The 20,406-nt window shown below is 32.4% G+C and overlaps 1 long non-coding RNA gene across 1 annotated transcript in view; it reads right to left on the reverse strand.

Moving 5' to 3' along the window:
• Positions 1-999: 999 nt before the first annotated feature.
• The window catches only part of LOC111769637 (uncharacterized), a 39,236-nt gene continuing 19,829 nt past the window's right edge, over positions 1,000-20,406 (reverse strand). The window contains exons 3-5 of the long non-coding RNA XR_002802416.2: positions 4,351-4,439; positions 1,930-1,970; positions 1,000-1,165 (exon numbers count right to left, since the gene is read on the reverse strand). This is a non-coding gene — a long non-coding RNA (uncharacterized lncRNA). The remainder of the gene's footprint in view (positions 1,166-1,929; positions 1,971-4,350; positions 4,440-20,406) is intronic.

Here is a 20,406-nt window from a genome sequence, read left to right on the forward strand (position 1 = left end):
AGGATGAGACTGTTAATGTAGAAAGTGAAATCAGTGCATGTCTGGCAAAGGAGTTCTCATTTTGTTAAGGACCTGTATGAACGAAGTGCAAATGAGAAACAAGTGAAAATACAGGGAAAATGTTCATGCCAAAACCAATGTGTGAATGTTCATAGCAACTTTATGTGTAATAGCCAAAACCTGAAAACAACCCAAACATCCTTTAATGGTGAGTGGATAAACAAACTCTGAGACAGCCATACAATGGAAGACTATGGAGGGAGAAAAAGGGACACACACTATTGATACACTCAAGAACTCAAATGGATTTCAAGGGCTTTGTGCTGAGTAAAAAAGTCAATCTTGAAGGGTTTTCTACTGAATGATTCCATATATGTAACATTCTCGAAGACAGAAAATTCTAATGATGACCATAGATCAGTGTTTGCTGGGGTTTAAGTTTGGTGGAAGAGTTTGACAATTAGGGGTTTATGTGAGGAAATTTCTTGGTGGTGATGCAACAGTTTTGTATCCTGGTTGTGGTGATAGTTATCTGAACACATTCTATTTACGTGTTAAAATACTGTGGAACTAAACACCACCCAAATCCATCCCACACCCCAAAATAGTGCATGTAAAATCTGCTGAAATCCAAATGAGTTTTGTAGCTAAGTTAATAGCATTATACAAACATCAATCCTCTGGTGTTGGCAATGTCCTGTGTTTATATAAGATATTATCCTTGGGTACGCATGAACTCTTTGTGCAGTTTTTTTAACTTCTTCTCCAAAATAGTCTTAAAATGTTTCAAAATTAAAACAAAATAATGGGAAAAAAACAACTGTTCGACTTCTAGGTGTGAACAAACATGGCATGTTAGAGGAAGCTGTGAAACTTGTATTGCCCACCAAGAGCGCTATCTGTAAAACAAAGGAAAGTAATTAAACAACAAATATTCAATATAATTAAAGCGGGATAATCAAGGGATATATATAGAGGAAAAGGTTAGAGGCAGCCGAGTTTCATTACTATTTGAATTTTATTTTAACTGTTGTAGGAAAATATTAGGGTATTTGGAGCAGGAAAGTAAACTGAATTCATTCATACTTTACAAAATAGCCAGGTGAAAGATTTCCCTCTGAGACTGGTAATATTTACCATCATACTAGCGGCTTTAGTCAGTGCACTAAGTGAAGAAGAAAAAGAAGTTATAAGAAATTCAAAAGGAATTGCTATTACTGAAAGATTGTATGATCTATTCTTTGAAAACCTTAAAGAGTCTTCAAGTAAATGTCATTCATTTTAAGTGGATCTAAAAGTTTACTGCTGCAAGGTCATTGACTACAATCAATGTATTTCTATATGTCAGTAATACAAAACATGATTTTTAAAAATGATATAATACCATTGAATGAAAAATACCAAATGCATAGGTAAAAATGTTAACAAAAGATATGCCAGACTATGTACAGAAAATTATAAAGCATTAACACAAGACATTAATGAAGATCTAAATCAATGGATGGTTGCTTAAAGTATTGTAAGTCTCATGATTGTGAAGATTTAAGTTTTTCTCAAATTTGTCTATTGATTCAATGCAATCCCAATCAAAACCCCATCAAAAATTTTTTTGGTAGATTTTGAATATTTGATTCTAAAATTTAGATGGAGTGCATTGCTCCAAGAAGAGTTAAAATATTCTTGGAAAAGGAAAGGAAATTAGAATATCTACCCTACTAGATATTGTTAAAGCTATAACAATGAAATAATGTGGGTTTGTCACAAGTATACACATGTAGCCCAACATGTATTATAAAGAGACCAAAAATTGACCAATATTTAGAAGAATGACATTGTAAAGCAGCATAAGAAAACCAGTCTTTTCAAGCAATGGCAATTATTAAATTGTAATATCCATATAAAAATGTAAATAAATAAAATGATGCATACCTCAACCATTCACAGAAATCAGATTTAGGAAGGATCTATATCTAAAGGAGCGTGTTAAAAAATGAAGATTGCATTAGATGACGTATGAGAATATTTTCACTAATTTGATGAATTATATTTTATTATTAACCCTAGTTTTTGGCATATGATTTTGCCATTTTTCACCCTAAAGAGATGAAGTATATTCACCTCCTGTCCCCTCTTGACTTTGGATTTGACAATTTAACTTGTTTTGTTTATTAAAATGTGCCAGAAGTGACAGGGTGCCAGGCACAGGACTTAGGAGGCTTTGAGTATTTGATCTTCCACTCTGCACTTGTCTAGAGAAGAACATGCATCAGCAAGCCCTCTAGTCATAGGAGGAGGATGAGAGGCACTTGGAGGTGTATATGAGTGTTCAGGAATACTGAGATGTTGCAAGAATGTTCATAGCAGCATTAGTTATAAGGGCATGTAACTGGAAACAGGCCAACTGTTTACCAATAGTGTAATCACAGAAAATGACAAAATATATTTACATTCAGCGAAGATGACTCTCACAAGATAATGTTGGGGAAAAGAGCCAGATGAAATATACATATTTTATAATTCATTTTATATTCATTTAAAATTAGACAAAGCTAATCCACAGTGTTAGAAGGCAAGATGGTGGTTACCATCATGGAGAAAGGAGTGAGTAGTTATTGGATGTGAAACTAGAGTGGCTTCTGCAATGTGGCTAATATTCTATGTCTTGACCTTGCCCATCATTAATAGGAGTTCTCAAACTGTGAAGTTAATTCAGTTGTTCACTTAAAAAAGATACATTTTTGAGTTAGATTATTGTGCTTCAGTAAAAATGTACCTGTAATGATCTGTAGAGACAAGACTATAGTGAATCTCAAGTGGAGTCAGAGATGCCAGTCAAGTGCCGGCTGGAAAAGGTGATTAGTGGAGGGAACGTTGAGTAGTGATGAGTTGCAGTAGGAGGCTCTGGATGCAATTATCCCTATGTTGGTTTATGATGATCGTACACATGAATCACATTTAATGATTTTGTCACAGCTCATGACAACTCTACCAAAATATTTTTTTTCCTACCTTTGAGCCCACTTTTGTTTGAAATTTAACAGAAGATGTTTGTTCTGAGAAGTATAAGTGTAGAGATTGCTACACTAAAAGGACCTATTTTGATTTTAGAATATTGCCATTTTATAGGCATTCACTAATGGAATAGATTAATAGGCTTTTTTGACTACTCCACATTCTCTAAACGATCAGGCATACCATAAACCCATAAAAGACAAATTTATTTATAATAGACTATCCTGATGGACCATGTTTGGCCTGCTAAAAGCTCGTAAATCAAGACTTTCCATTAACATTCCACTAGTAAATACCATCAGAATGTTTATCAGGAATTCATGATATGTTGCATTTTTTTTTCCCAAGGAGATTTGACTTAGAATATTAGTTCTTCTGACGCACCTGTGGCAGAGTAGTCAGTGGACTAGTCCTCACACTAAGCACCAGTTCTTTCCCATATGTAACTGCCATTTGTGAATTTATGGCTTTTAATAAGTACATCAAATAACATGTAATAAAAGATATTAAATCACCTATTTCAGGTGTTGATATCATGTATTAAATCACTATAGGAGACATAAATATTTTGTTTTATTTTGTACAATATGACTAGCCATATATTTTTTAAAAATATTACCTTATCAAATGCCTGGTTAAGTTTTACTTTAATACTTTCATTTCCAAAAAAATTACTTTAAGATCTATTTTTTGAAGTTACCATTGAAATATATTCTAAAAATTATTGGAATATTTAGTTATAAAAGTGTGAGTTAAAATATCTTCAAATGCTACATTATATTCCCAGGTTTATATCCTAATTAACAGCTTCATCTAGAATAATTAATTCATAGATTTTTCTGATGTTCCCTAAAATAGTTTTTGTTTATTAAATCTAATTTTCCTAAATTTGAAAAATACTTTCCCCAATAAAAACAAAATTGATTAGACATGAACACCACTTCATAATTATGCTATAAGATTAACACAGCTCTCAAGAGCAGATAAGAACAGTTAAAACTAATAGAATTTAAAATATTTGAACAGCATAGTGCAAAAGACCTACTTTAGATATAGTATGTAGCAAACAATGAGAATTCCCATTGTTTTCAAAAGCATATCATACATTTACCAAAACTGACTACATGCTGTGTGATAAACTATTGAAATCATTAAAATGGTTCACTGTCCACAGTGGAATTAAGCTAGAAATAAATATCAGAAAAGGATAAAGAGAAAATTCCACCCATTTGGATCAAAATAATTCTACATTGCCTATGATTTATAAGAAATATTAAAAGAAAATTAAATGCGCGATAATGAAGAAATAACATATGAAACAGTGGGATGCAGTTATACCTTGCTCAGAGGATAATCCAGACCTTGAGTGAGTATATTTATATTAAACAAGGTATAAAATCATTGATGAACTATTCCATCTCAAGATACTAGGGAAAAAATAAAAAGAAATGTAAAAATGCAGAATGTAGAAAATAATTTTAAAAAGAACACAAATTTAAAAAATAGAAATCAAACGCACAATATAGTAAAACTGAAACAAAGATAATAGTTCCTTGAAAAGATTATTAATTCTGATAATTCCTCCATAAAAATAATGCAGACAATGAATAAAAACATACAAAGTACCAACATCAACAGTGAAAAAGGGAACATTCTCAGATATATAAACAGACTACTTAAACAGTTTATAGTCAATGAAGTTGGGAATTTTGAGTAAATGGAAAATTTCTGTTAAAATAAAATTATAAAACTGTTCCACAGAGATATAGAAATCTAAGCGGCTCTAAACATTTTTAAAGAATCAATCAATTTCAGAGAACAGGCCATAATTGTTTGAGCTACACTTTCAGTATACGTTTATTGGGAAGAAAAATAATAACAAACATGTCTTGTAAAAATGGAGCAAACCTTTAAATTAACTTTTTCTATCAGAAATTTTGTGAGATGATTTTCTTAATCTGGTCAAAGTTATGAGTAAAATATTTTTTGAAATGGAAGTGAACGAATTTAAAGATATGATAGCATTTTTTAGAAGGAAAAAAACCTGTCCTTTCTCATGATTGAGTGTAATTTCTATGTCTACATTAAGGAATGCAAAAGTTCATAGTGACACATTCATTTTTAATACACTTACATGAATATCTACAAGCTGCTCAGCCTCCAATTACCTTTTTTATGCTTTGTAGGGAAAGTGCTATATTCTGAAAGACTTATCCTCTGTATTAAACTGTATTCTGTGTTTTACAAGGAAAATTAATCCCCAAAGTAATAGTACAAAATGACTATTATGACTTCAATAAATGACACCAACTTTGAGAAACACAGCTTTGTCATTGTGCAGCAAAGGGCATTCTTTTCACCAGAGTCAGTTAAGACACAAAAGAGAATAAAATCAAATAATATCTTCATGGCAAAAATATTTTTCCAAATGTTAATATGTTACTTCAAAATTTGAATCTAAATACGTAGAGTTGACTAAGTCCAACAATTATCATTCAAAATTATTCTAGCTTTACTCATTTGTAAGTAGTTAAACATAGAATCTCTTATAGTACTTAGAGAGACGTTCTATAAGTCCTCTTAACCAAACAAATTCATCAAGATGTATATTTTATGCCTTATAGAAATATTATTTTAAATGTACTTTATCATTATATGTTATTATTTTAGATCAAATAGTGCAGAAAAAATTAAAATATTACCAAACTATTTCATTCTAAAACTCAATTTCAAAATAGAAAAAGAATAGTCTAGAGATAGCATTAACTTTTTTCAAAATAATGTAATTACAAATATGTCATCTATTTCTGTATAAAGATAACAGAAAAGATGTTTTAATTTTATATTAATATATTGGAGGTAATCATTTTTATGTATCTGTTTTAGAATATTTATCAAACATTGTTAAATTAAAGAGAGGAAAGCTCTAATGAACTACAAAAGTAACTTTGTGCCCCCCCAAACATTGAGATCATATCAACTGGAGAAGCAACAATGATTAGCAGATCTTTTAATAGAATTATGATCATGCAATATTTTGATACTCCAAGAGATAACTTCTAATACAACTATTTGCTCTCTTAATTCACATAATTCAGTTAATGATATTATTTGAATCTTTGTTTTAAAGTTTGCTAATATGTTTCTATGACGGTTTCTGTATAGTTACATTTTGATTAACCCTGAAGTGTATTTTTATATATTTAAATTGTCAAAACAAAAAAAATCAGAAATAAAAGTCAGTATGGTTGGTTATGAAAACAATAAATGGAGATACATATATATAACAGATATATTTACCCACATATGTATACAAATGTTTATTTGTACATATGTGTATGTATGTGCATAATTATGGTTAATGAGTTGAATAGAATGACACTGGTTTTGGTATCAGAACGAAATTGTAGGTTTTATTCACTTTCCCATCCCTCGATTAATCTTAGTTGATTTTTCTACTTAATTATCTCCTTCAAGACCTGTGAAGCTACTTTACTCTTGTACTTTATCCTAATGCATTTTCTTCTGCCTCTGAACTCTCAGCAAACATCCAATAATGACAGGAGAATTGTGTGAATGTGTGTGGACCAGGAGAAAAAGAAACAGGCTGTGGAACTAGCCAGCTGTCTCTCCTTCTAGCCGAGCTACTTGCTTTAATAACAGGAAAGACCTGTTATTAATTATATTTGTTTTTCTTTTATCAAACATAGTTCTTGATATTTTTCAAACATTTGCCAAATACATGTTTATACTTGAAGGCGAAAGTGGATGAAAACATAAACAAATGCGTGGATTTACTATTGCAGAGGTAAACTTTGACAACTTGTGTATTATTTTGGTTTGTTTCCGTTTTTGCTGATGCTGTTTTTAAAATAATTGCATACATTTGCTGACCCTATCTTAGTATTTAATCATTTACTTATTATTTATGAGGGACTGATTGTGAGGGTACAGGTGATAGCTTACAATAATAGCAATCATAATGAGGATCATGACCATGAAATAAAAACATATTGTCTCTGTTCAAGGAACTTAGACTACAGAAATTATAGCAAATACAGAAAGAGATGATTAAGATACAGTTTAGCCTGAGAAATGTCATGATAATATCCAGGAGTAGTTTTATTCTCTCTCTGCCCCTGTCTGTCTAAAGATATCACAAATAGTTAGAAAAGTCTTCTGAAATGAAGTGATTAATAAGCTTCTTCAAAAGAAGAACTATTTAGTTTTTCAGTGCTTGCGGGGTGGGTAGTAAGTAGAAAATAAAACTGAAAAAGAATGCCATGGTCAGTCGTGGAAAGTTTGATGTCAAGTTAATGAGCTTAGATTGTACCTCATCGTTGGCGATTGATTTAAAAAAGAGAAGGAGCCTTGGAGATGGATATTTGATTGACAAATTTCTTGACTAACACTGGCAAAATTAAAGAACGTATTAATTTTAGTTGATTAATATTCCACAGCAATTTAAAAAACTAGTTAGTAATATAGTACATAAATTCAAGAGGGAGGTTATATTTCTAAAGTTTACATTTATTATTGCTGCCATGCTGGTATCATCCCTATGTTGTGTTGTGTTTTTTTCTTTAAAGGTAATTCTTCACTCCTTGAGTTTCTTTTCCTTTTTTCCAATTTTATTGATATATAATTGACATAAAACACTGTATAAGTTTAAGCATAGAGCACAATGACTTGACATCTGTCATTATATTGTGACATTCATAATGAATATGTAATATTCACTATGTAATTATGTATGTTACATAATATCTATATTATATAATGTATAGTGAATATAATGACATATGAATATTTCACATTCACATATTGTGAAATGATTACCACAATGAATTTAGTTAATATCTATCATGTCATATAAAGATTTTTCCTTGTGATGAGAACTTTTAGGATATACTCTTTTAGCAACTTTCAAATATATCATACAGTTTTGTTAACAGTAGCAATCGTGTGCACATTACATCCCGAGTACTTAACATGGAAGTTTATACCTTTTGACCACCTTCATCCAATACCCCCCCCCCCGACTCTGGCAACCACGAATCTGATCTCTTTTCCTGTTTGATTTTTTTAGATTCCACATATAAATGAGATGATACATATTTGTCGTTCTTTGTCTGACTTATTTCACTTAGTATAATGTCCTCAAGATCCATCCACGTTGTTACAAATGACAAGATTTCCCTCTTTTTCTTGGCTGAATAAAATGCCATTGCATATATTGCGCATTTTCTTTGTCCATTTATCTGTTGATGGACACTTAGGTTGTTTCCATGTCTTGGCTATTATAAATAATGCTGCAATGAGCATAGTGGTGTAGGTGTCTCTTCAACATGGTGATTTCATTTCCTTTAGATAAACACCCAAAAGTGGAATTGCTGGATCACATGGTAGATCTAGTTTTAATTTTTTGAGGAACCTCCATACCGTTTTCCATAGTGGCTGCATCAATTTACAACCCTACCAACAGTGCACAGACTTTCCTTTTTTCCACATCCCTGCCAGCGTTGATCTCTTGTCTTTTTGGTGATAGCCATTTTAATAGGTGTAAAGTGATATCTCATTGTGGTTTTGATTTAGATTTCCCTAATGAGTAGTGATGTTGAGAACCTTGTACCTATTGGCCATTTGAATATCTTCTTTAGAAAAAGGTCTATTCAGATCCTTTGCCCATTTTTCAATTGAATTATTTGGGTTTTTTGCTATTGACCTGTATGAGGTTTTATATATATGTATTTTGGATATTAACCCTTTATCAGATATAGAATTTGCAAATATTCTCTCCCATTCTGTAGGTTGCCTTTTCATCTTGTTGATCATTTCTTTTGCTGTGCAGAAGCGTTTCAGTTTGATGTAGTCCACTTGCTGATTTTTTATTTTGTTGCTTGTGCTTTAGATGTTACTTCAAAAAAATCATTGCCAAGACCTATGGCAAGAAGGCTTTTCCCTATGTTTTCTTCTAGGAGTTTAATGGTTTCAGGTCTTACATTTAAGTCTTTAATTCATTTTGAGTGAATTTTTATGAGTAGTGTAAAATAGGCATCTAGTTTTATTCTTTTACATGTGAATGTCCAATTTCTCCAGCACCTTTTATTGAAGAGACTGTCTATTCTTCATTGACTATTCTTGGCTCCCTTGTAAAATATTAGTTGACTATATATGCACGGGTTTATTGAGTTTATTTTCTAAAATTTTATGTGATAAAAATGACTAGATAAGAGGGAACTTAGATAATAGAAATTGGGGACAAATAAATGTATGGCTGATGGCTGATGCTAATAATGTTTCTTATGTGAATTAGAAAAAGGCTGCTTGTTTTTAAATTTTGGCATATGATGTGGCAAAACTAATTTGATGCCCAAGAACAGTGACACTATGCAATATGTTATCATACACGTTATTATGTCTTTTAATTCACATACGTGATACCCACTTTTTTTTCACATAGGTATGTATTCGCTGAATAAATGAAAAATCATTATTAATAATTCTACTGATAATCTAAACCCTCTGAATTGAAGGAGGCACTGACCTCAATCATTGTCTGTTTTTAGGAGGTAAGAAACATCATTTGCTGATATCACAAAAAAGATTTCCCTATTATAGAAATATAACAAAATGACCTTTGGTAGCCCTCCTTTTAGAATCTGCATTTGATTATGTGCTGAAATCATATTTTTCTGTAAATTCATAGGACCATATCTTATATTTTTATAATCTATTCTTAAAGTATAATATCCTTCTCTGAAATAAATTACTTTCTAAAATTAAGTTATAGTCTCAACATCTATTTTTCAAAAGAAATACTGAAAAGAATACAGCTTAATATTATGATAAATTTTATTTTATTATTGCTTTATCTAAAATCAAGGAATTATGATAATAAAGGAAGTAGGAACTGATAATTCTCTCCAAGATATTCAAGGCATTTTAACACTATACTAAGGTCTATTTCACACATTTTGTTGGAATTCCTAAGGAAAAGTAATGCCTTTTATTCTCCTATTTTTACAAAATCCTCTAAGTATTTAGATATATCTATCCAAGACACTTAAGAATTTGTTTTAGAGTATGTCTTACTATCTTAAGGACCAAAAATCTATATGAGCCATAATGACTTAGAACTGAAGAAGAAGAAAGTTTAAGATACAGAATTCTAGCATTAGTAATATAAGTTTTGAAAAATCTATTTATTGTAGCATCTGGATTCCAGAAATAGTAATCTCAAGATAATGGAGGTATAATAAATTTATTCAATATCAGTTTTAGAATAGCCGAGTATAAAATAAAATTGAAGATAATATTTTTTCTGATTGACAAAGACAATATGATTTATTTTTAACATAAATTTAGCAGTGAAATTAGGAGTGCCCACAGAAAAGGTTTGTGATGTTCATTGTAAAGTTGTGTTTTCATTGTCTGAGGTTGCAATAGGCCCTTGTCTTAGTTGGAGAAAATAAAACAAATTATATATGAATAATGCTAATATTGCATGATAATTTGCATAGCTATATCATCATAATGAAATACTTGAAAATGCAATTCCTTCCTTAAAGTGCATATTTGAAAGAAATTAGTGACTTTTGTATGCTTATCTATGTTACGATATGCACGCACGCAAAGTATGATTCACTTGATAAATTACTGTTACTATGAATAGGTGATGATTTTCATGCATCCAAATACTATATTAAACTTAAATTTGTTGCACATTTTTAGCTCCTAAAGATGATGCTTCTGTTTTATTAAAACATGCCAAAGGTAAGAATAAAGAAAAAAACTCACAGTCTTGAAGACCGTGGTTTGGGATTGCAATGAAGATAGAAGAGAATTTACATGTCTGCCCGTTTTCCTTAGTTAAAATAGGCTGTAACAAAAGGGATGAACGAAAAACAGAAAAGAAAGCTACATCTCCTATGAAGCAAGGAAACAGATTATATTCTAACAGCAGTTTATATATGAAGAAGAAATGCTAATTGACGTGAAATAAAATCCCAGAAACAGGGAGATCATACGGTGAGGAAGTATGTATGTGGAAATCTTCTGCACAGACAACAATAGCAAAAGACAGATAAAAGTTAAAACCCAGAAAAATTATACTATGAAGCTGACATAAATTACAAACTGTGGAATGCCATCATGGAAGCTGGTGGAGCAGGAAGCTCCAGAAATCAGCTTCTCCATTGAGCTGGTAAGAACCGTCAGAACAAGCTATTTCAGAACTCTGATGTCTAGTTGAACACTTGCAGTGTCCAGGGGAGTTCTCACTGAAGAAAGAGGCTCATGTACTTTGAATTTTGTTGTTTCACATGGCAGTTACCATTCCCCAATTCCAACTGAAACTGAAGAGCCAACCTACAGAATGGGGGAAATATTTACAAATTATATACCTGGTAAACGTTTTATAAAGAATATGTAAAATATTACAACTTATCAACAAAACGACAAACAACTCAATTAAAAAATATGCAAAAGACTTGAATAGACACATCTCAAAGAAGAGATACAAAAGGCCAGCAAATACCTGAAAAGATGTTCAACCTCACTGGTCTTTAAGGAAATGCAAATCAAAACACAAAGAGATATCACTTCACACTGACTAGGATGGCTACAAGAAAAATTTTAAAAAATAGCACGAGGTGATATATCTGCACCCTTCCTCCTCCCATTTGATTGGCTAGACCAATCATTACCAGTCTTCACCTTGTTCCTATTCAGTTTCCACTCAACTCACAGAGTTTCAGGCTTCATTGGTCTATGAACTCCATGGTCAGCTGATTGACAAATTACCTGCCTAATCTCAGCTTTGTTCCTCTTACATCTGTGACCTCTATATCTGCTCAAGGCAACCTGTAATCTGTGTATAATCCAGCCACCTTTGATTTCACTAATCTGTCCTCTCACGAGCATTAGTTACCCACTGACGATGTACCCATTTCGTTACTGGCTCTTATGAACCAATATTCCAATGTCATCGTGGCCCATTCAGTTCCTTCAGCCATACAATGGCATAGAAAACCACTCCATCTGAGCAGCCACTCTGCGTTGCCTATGAATATCATCAGCACGTATCACGTGGAAGAAGTAAGCTGTTCCTCATCAGCAAGAGTCCGTAGGTACACAGACACCATGCTCTCAGCCTCCTGTAGAGAAATGCTTGGGCTAGGACACAACTGTATACACTGTGGGTCTAGAGTCCAGTAGTGAACTATTCCTCTGTGGCTCTTTTATTTTGTAAAGCATGCTTGAGGGGTATTAGTTGGGTTATGGGAAGACACTTCTTTTGGGTAAGGCACCAAGCAGTCTGAGCTTAGGAATTGCATGTTTAGAGAGTTCTTAGAAACATCTAGAACAAAGAAATCTTAATTTTGATGACATGGGAAGTTGAATCTAGTGGGAGTTGTAGGTGGGGAATTGATTGATTTTGTCAACAGGCGTACAGAAGGATGGTTCAGAAAACAATTATATTTTTCTCCAAAATACTACATTGTAATATGTAAATTTGGTTTATCATGGTTGTGTAAAGAGAACTATATATTTTAAGAAGCAAAATAAATCAAATTGCTTATTATTTTTTAAGTTCAGAAATTTTATGGAGTTTAAGTTGCCTTTACACTCTAGAAATATCCACAATCTTTTGATAATTCAGTAAAGCATTATAGACACTGGGAAGGTGCATTTCCAAAAAGAGAGAATGAATTAAATTAGTATACTTTCTGAATATAATTGAATGTACTTCCATATTATCAGCTTAGCTCTGATTGTTCACAGGGTCTCCAGCTTTCCACTTCATTTCTTTCAGCGAATGGGAAAACAGCATTGTAATGCAATGACTCTAAATTCTTTTACTTTTTGGACCATTTACAAGAGTGAAGGGATATTACTCTTGCTACTTCTGTTATTGTATAAAGGTAGTGCTTTCAATAAGATATTTTAATGCAGTCATGTTAATTACAAAAGCTGTACAATAAAAACATCAAATTTAGAGGCCAAGAACTAAATCCTCCTCAAAGACAGGATAATCAGAATAACCATCCTCCAGAGACAATGTTGAAAACACATCTAAGTTCAAACTGTGACTCTAACAGTCTTCTTCGGAATGCTTTCCTTACGTCTTTAAATTTTGTCTTTTAGACTGGCAATGTGACCCTTATTGTACTGTATTATTCAGGGTTCTCCAAAGAAACAGAACCAACAGGACACGTATATATACAGAGAAAGATATTTATTTTAAGGAATGGGCTTGATAGTGAAGTCTGGCAAGTCCAAAACTTGCAAGGAGGGCCTGTAGGCTTGAGATTCAGGCAAGAGCTGATCTTGCAGTGGGAGTCCAAAGGCAATCTGGAGGCAGAATTCCCTCTTCCTGGGGAATCCTAATCTCTTTTCTGTTAAGGCCATCAAGTGATTGGATGAGGCTTTCTCATATTATGAGGGGGAATCAGTTTATTTAAGGTTGGCTGATTTAAACGTTAATCTCATCTAAAAAATGTCTTCACAGGAACATCCAGACTAGTCTTTGACCAAATGTCTGAGTACCAGCCATTGGACACATAAAATTAACTATCACATACCTAATAATAAAGTCAAGTGGACAAGTGAAAACCTGATTTTCTCATCTAGATCTTTAGTATGCAGAGCTTAATGGAGATCCATAAACCTACAAGTGAACCAGCTGGTGTTGATAGTGCCTTTGGTTGTATATGTTAAAAATAAGTCAGAGAACAACAGAAGGCACCAATAGCAAACATTTATGTGGTAAAGAAAAAGAAGAAGGCAAAAAAATCAAGAAATTACTAAAAAGAAAGAATTGTTAGAAATATGGGAGGAAATATGCCCATATTAGTGAATCAAATTGTGTCAACAAATTTTGGTCTTATTAGACAAAGTATGTAATATCAACTTTTATCTATCTTTCATTTTTAGACTTCTATGTTATTTACACTTTCGTAGGCTATAAATAACTTTCAAGCATATTTTTTTAGATACGTGAAAAGTAGATATCAACTGATTTAAAACTTTAGTGGTCAGGTACTTCTGTACGTTAATAACCATATCAGCTTTAAATAGATGCTACCATCCATTTTTAAAGCCTCTAGGAAAACTTTAAACTAGGTTTAAGCTATAAAAAGAGTATGACTTATTTCTCACTAAAGAGAGGGAGAAACTGATGAGGTAGGGAAAATTATTTAGAACAATTTGCCAATGTTCCTTCAATTAAATGACTGTCAATCAAAATTGGTTATAGAAATTCCACAATGTGAAAAATTTTAGTTCATTTTATGCTCACTCACTTGCAACATTTTGCCTTTAGACCTGAATGTTCTCAAAACTTTTACTTTCCATGTGCTTATATGCTATACAAAATAGGAAAAAAAACCAAGAAAGATGAAGATATAATATCCAGTAAAGAGAAAATAAAATCTGGAAGAGAAATGAAGGAAATACTCAGGAAAATGTAAGCGCATTCCAGAGAGGTACATAGAGATCAACCCATGAGACAACAACAGAAAGACATAGAAATCTAGAAGAAGAGATCAAGAAAAATAGAATAGAATATCTGATATAGACTATGTCATAGATGTTTCAGAATTCTACCAAACAGAAATAAATTAGTGATAAAAATATGCATTTAAGTACATGACCACATAGGGGAATGATTCATTTCAAAGCAATCATTATACAAGAAGAGGAATGTGATGTTACTTCACTTGGCAGTGAACAATGTTTAAAATTACAACATTAAATAATAAATATTGATATAACCAACCACTATCAACAGATTATATTGAGAAGAGAGGGAAAGTAAAATGTTCATGTTTTTATTGAGACATGTAAAAGAGAGTAAAACCCAAATTGAATATTGGAGGGATCCAATAGATAATATATAAATATATAAAAAGAATGGTGTGAGAAATAATTGTTAGTTAAAAGGAAGTAATTAGCCGAAGGAAGGGAGGAAGGGAGGTAGTGATGTTAAAGGACACCTCTATTTGCTATAGGTCTGGTATCAGAGTTGTGAGTTTCCTCCAGTCAATTCCATATATTCATTTTTAGTGGAAGAGCTCCAGAGGTCCCCATTTGGAACGACAAATGGGCAGTGCTCTTCACTGATGTCTTTTATCACCCCCAAATCAATCTTTCCTAACTTGACTTTATTTTTTACGTTTATCCCACAATCTTAACTGCTCAGATTATATGCACTGTCCAGAATATTGTCTATGTTACACACAGAGCGTGTTATTACAGGTGAGCTACAGGTGAAGCTTTTCCAATAATTTGTCTTTTAATTAGCCTTTTGGTAATTAGAAGAACAGCCTGAGATTATTTCCAGAGACGTTGCAAATCATTCTATCTTTAAAGCAGATGTCTGGAGAAGAGTAAAGGCAAAAATCAGACAGGAGAATTGTAGCCTTCCCTTCACTACCTGATCTGGTATTTTATCCAGCATCTTGTATTGAAAATAAACGATCTCTTCATATCAGATTTCGAAGTCTATATTTTTTCTCTAAATATATATATATGTGTATATATATATTATATATAATATAAAAGCTAATATAAACTTATATTTATAAATATAACTAACTTATTTATATATAATATATATATAAAATAGCCTTGAGATGTTAGGATTCTAAAAGTTCCTATTTTCAAAGATGGCTTATGACATTTCTTTTTAAGTTTTTTTTCATGGTTAATAATCAGTTCTTCTTTAAAATTTGCAGATATTTTTCTACACAAAAAGCAAGGTAGTTACTTATTTAGGACAAGTTTAAAGGCTATAGGCAACAATCAATCATTTACTGCATGTCCATTTGGCATGAATTTGACCCATTGCCCTCTGTAGGGTTAATGTTACATTTATACAATTCAGTTAAGAACTATGGACCATTTTCAAGTTGACAAGTATCAGATTTTATTATCTGATACAATGATTGTCCCCTAGATGGAGTTAGAATTTTATTTTAATCATTCACTATATGGAAAGACTCTTTGTTCATCCCATTCGGAATGCAAAATTTCTTTTTTCTTTAAATTTCAGTGTGCCATAATAAATTACAGCATATTTTTAAATTCCATGCAGATCAGCAAGTATAAAAACAGAAATGGGAAAAACCAACAAATGTTTAGCCACCATATTTCAACACAGTAATTATCTTCTCATACAGGGTAAAGCCTCATATTTTTACCTCATAACCTATTAGATTACTGAATTTACTCACAACCTTATCATGCTATGCTAGAATTTCTATGAAAATTCTTGTCTATATAGCAAGAGAGTGTCTTTTCTCCATGCCAGATGCTAAACTGAATGATTCATTTTATGATTGAAAGATTCAAACCTCAACAAGACAGACCCAATTTATATGATTTGTATTAAAAAATTATTTCCCCTTTCATTGCTTCACTCAAGATAGTGCTCCCTCAGACTTCTGCTCATTAGATTTCTTTCCTTTAATTGTTTCACATATCTGAGACTTGGCGATCCTTCTTGTTAAGAGAGGCAGACAAATAGGGATTCATTCCTAGAGATATCCCATGGACAAGTCATTTCGACTTTGGTTGGGAAAAGCAAAACAAATCATTCAGATTAGTATTTTTAAGAAAAACATGGGTTTGTTAAATTGACATAAAATGGTAACATTCAATGAGAATGTCATGTGTGTGGTACATGTCAAATAGTGTATCCTTCCATCTAGCTATTTTTTCTCCCTGATTCTTGGTTGACACTCATTTGTTGGGTCTGTTTCTGCTTCCCACTATGTCTGTTCCCAAAAATAGGCCCAATCAAAAGAAAACTAGTTAATCTAAGCAATCTCTAACATAGACTTTTTATAACTCAGTCCTGAATTACAGAATAGTTAGTTTTTAATTTAAAATGATTATTATCTTGTGAGGAAGTATCGCAGTATTTTTCTTCCTCACTGATCAGCAGGAAAAACAAGATATAAACTGGCAAATGGTATCTGGAATACATACAGATAAATGTATGCATTTATACAAGTATGTAATACACTTTATATATAAATATATATATTTAATCAGAGTAAGCCTGCATAAGCTGTGTCTTAAGTGAATGGGGTTTGGACTCCATAGTGTACAACAAGCTCCAACATAATATAACATCTAAGGAGCAAGAGAAATATCTCAATGACATAGGCATATACGGTGAGGAGATTGAAAGGAGAAGTACACCCCTATTTCTGGTAAGAACATAAGATAAAACCACATTCTCTGTGTTAGTCAAGGACTAGCTTTTATCTGCTTGATATGTACATAGCTCAGTTTGATTGGCTACTTGATTCTCATCATGGAAAACTCTCACTAGAAATATTTCATAGCTCTGAATATGCCCAAATATATTATATTTGCAGTGTAATATATTTGCAAATGTAATATGAATATAAATGAAAAATCTAAATATATTTGCAAATGTATCTTGTCTCGTGTGTGTTTATCACTGCACATCTCGGGCCTGGGTATATGCATGTTAATAGTTTTGACTCTCATGCTTGTCATCTACGGACATATCCTTCAGGAATTTCTTCCTTCCATAGAACTGGAAGCTCAAATATTCTTGAGCTAGCTATCATAAATATTTAACAGAGAAATGCAAGCTCTGATAAAAGAACATATCGTTGGGTTTTTATATTTTTCCACGTTTATTGAGATATAATTGACATACAACATTCTGTAAATTTAAGGTGTACAACGTGTTGATTTGATGCACTTATATATTGTAAACAGCTTTTTAAAAACTGGATCTGAAAAATTTAGGCGGTGTTGTACACACAGAACATGCATAATTCAGTGAAAGTAACACAGCTGAGCTATGGGATTTTTTTTTGTTTGTTTAAAAGTAAAATTGTCAGCAAAAAACAGTCACATAGATATAAAAGAAATATTGGAGTACAGATTGCCAAATTAGAACTGTAAACTATACTTATTACAGATAACAGACAAAAGTTTCTGAAAATTGAGCAATTTCTAGAAAAACAAACTGCAATTGGAATGGTTTAGGGCTAGCTTGATACATGAATATTGCATCTTCCGAATTACTCAATATTGAAGAATTTGTTAATTCCTAAATAAATTTATTAATCAATCCCTAATTCCTAAATTATTAATTTATTAATGCTGCATCCATAAACTGTTTAAATTTTCTAAACTCTTGAATTAATTATTTTTCTTTGCAGTCACATGAGTTAGGTAATTTTAAAACATGATGTTGAATTTAAGTACCTTGAAATATAATTGACAACTGGCTTCCTAATTGTCATGAAGATAAGTCAGTTCTAAGTTACTTATATGTAGCAGCACTTTTGATGAATTGCACATTGTCACATATCATGAGGTAAGTAATTGGTTCATTTGAGGAAAGGGAAAACCTTAAAGCCAATTCAACAAGAAAAAGATGCACAGATTTCCAACTTTCCCATTACTTGCATTATAGAGAACTGTCAGGATACACGTCATTTGTTTGACAATAAGTGTATGTTCGTGATTTCATAAATGAATTCTCTTCTGTATTGCTATAATTGTATATTCTAATAACAAAAGGGTGACTGACTTTATCCATGAGAAGTTCTACTAGATGATCTGGTTCCAGCCTCATCTGGATTTAGGTTCCAGCAATTCACAGGAGTTATCTGGCATCAGCTGTTGGGCAGATCCTGGAAGTCTTGGTGACTATGGAACATTGCAGCCCTGCTACCAGGATGTGGAAGCCACAGGAGATATGGGAAACAGAGGTTGCATGCATGCCCTCTGTTTGAGAAGGAAGAGGCAAGATCCGTTCAACAACTGTCCAGACAACCTAGATGAAGAGCCCAGAGCCTCTTTTGGATAAGCAACTTTTTGCATCACAGTAACGTCAGTGTTAATGGTGACATAACTAAAATACAACATTCTGATAAGAAAGCATTCCAGTTACTATTATGTGTAATAAACCACCCCAAACTGAGTAGTATAGATTAATATTTGATTACTCTTATGAACTATTTCATCAGAAATATGGGCAGATACTGTAATCTGTTTCCACTCTATGATACAACTCAACAGTGTAGCACTGGCATCATCTGGAGCCATCTTCAATCAAATGTCTGAAAATTGATGTGTGCTGGCGTAGGGAACCTTGGCTAAGCTGTCAATCCTTAACAACCATACCTAGCTATTCCATGTGGCCTTTCTGCAAGGGCCAGTTTAAATTTCCTCACACAATTCTGTCTGGGTTCAAAGAATAAGCATCTAAATAAAGAAAGGCAGAATTTCATGACATTTTTATAACACAGGCTCAGAATTCAGAAACATCACTTTTGCCATATTCTATTGATCAAAGAGGTCAGAAAAGCCCATCGGATATAAGGGAGGGTGAAGTCAAGGAAATCCTATTGATGGGGGAACGTCAAGGTTCTAGAAGCACTAAGGGATACAGAATATTGCTTTGGCATCTGTGGAAAATATAATATGCTACGGAGAGTTAGAAGCACTGATATCATACACTTATACTCAAATTATTGTAAAAATATTTGAATTTACTAGCTTCATTTCCCACTTTTAATCAAATTAATTTTGTTTTTTCCTGGAAAGCATTATTGTCAGATAGATAGCAGACTTAAAACAGAGAGTTGAGACCACCTTGGAAAAGCAAAAAAGGTGGAAAATTCTGAAAGTGCCAAGCACTGTATATTTGTCTATTAATTGACTCATGTTGAAATAAACCTAAAACAGATATTAACCTTGGTCTAAGAGGATAATAAAGCTTCCTTTTCTTCCTTTCTTATTTTCTTCCTCTTCTGTTTCTTTTTGAGCAAAGCAAAAAGAAAATAAAAAGAACTCAATCCATCAGCCTTTGATTTGGGGGTTGTTTTTGGATTTCTAGAGAAACTTGTGAGAAACTTTATGAGGAGTAGATTTTGTCATCTGGGATTTTGTGTTATGTTTGTCCTTTTCTTAGCAGTAATCTTCAGTTTTGGGGTTTTGAAGGGACCAAGGCCATCAGAAAGTTTCTTGTGGGAGCTAATTACATAGGATTTGTTCTACTTAATAAGAAGGTGACAAGTAAACAAGGGTGTAATGAATTGTATGTGCTAAATTTCCTTTCATATTGTTTGATTCAAATCAATAGGGTAGGAAGGCCGACAGTGATTGATTCTATTTTTCCAGATCACAGAATTTGGTACGTAATGGTAGAGAAGCAAAGATATTCTAATAATATTTAAATATAATATGTAAACGTCACTGAATATTATAATTATTGAATTTATTAACAGATCACTTTACATTATAGTTATACTGTGGAGGTCTTGGTTAGCATTTTCAATACTGTTGTTTACACTTAATCAAAAGACTTGTCAGTTTTTTGAGTCAACAATACAA

This window comes from Equus caballus, chromosome 21 (genome assembly GCF_041296265.1).
Source record: "Equus caballus isolate H_3958 breed thoroughbred chromosome 21, TB-T2T, whole genome shotgun sequence".
NCBI lineage: Eukaryota > Metazoa > Chordata > Mammalia > Perissodactyla > Equidae > Equus > Equus caballus.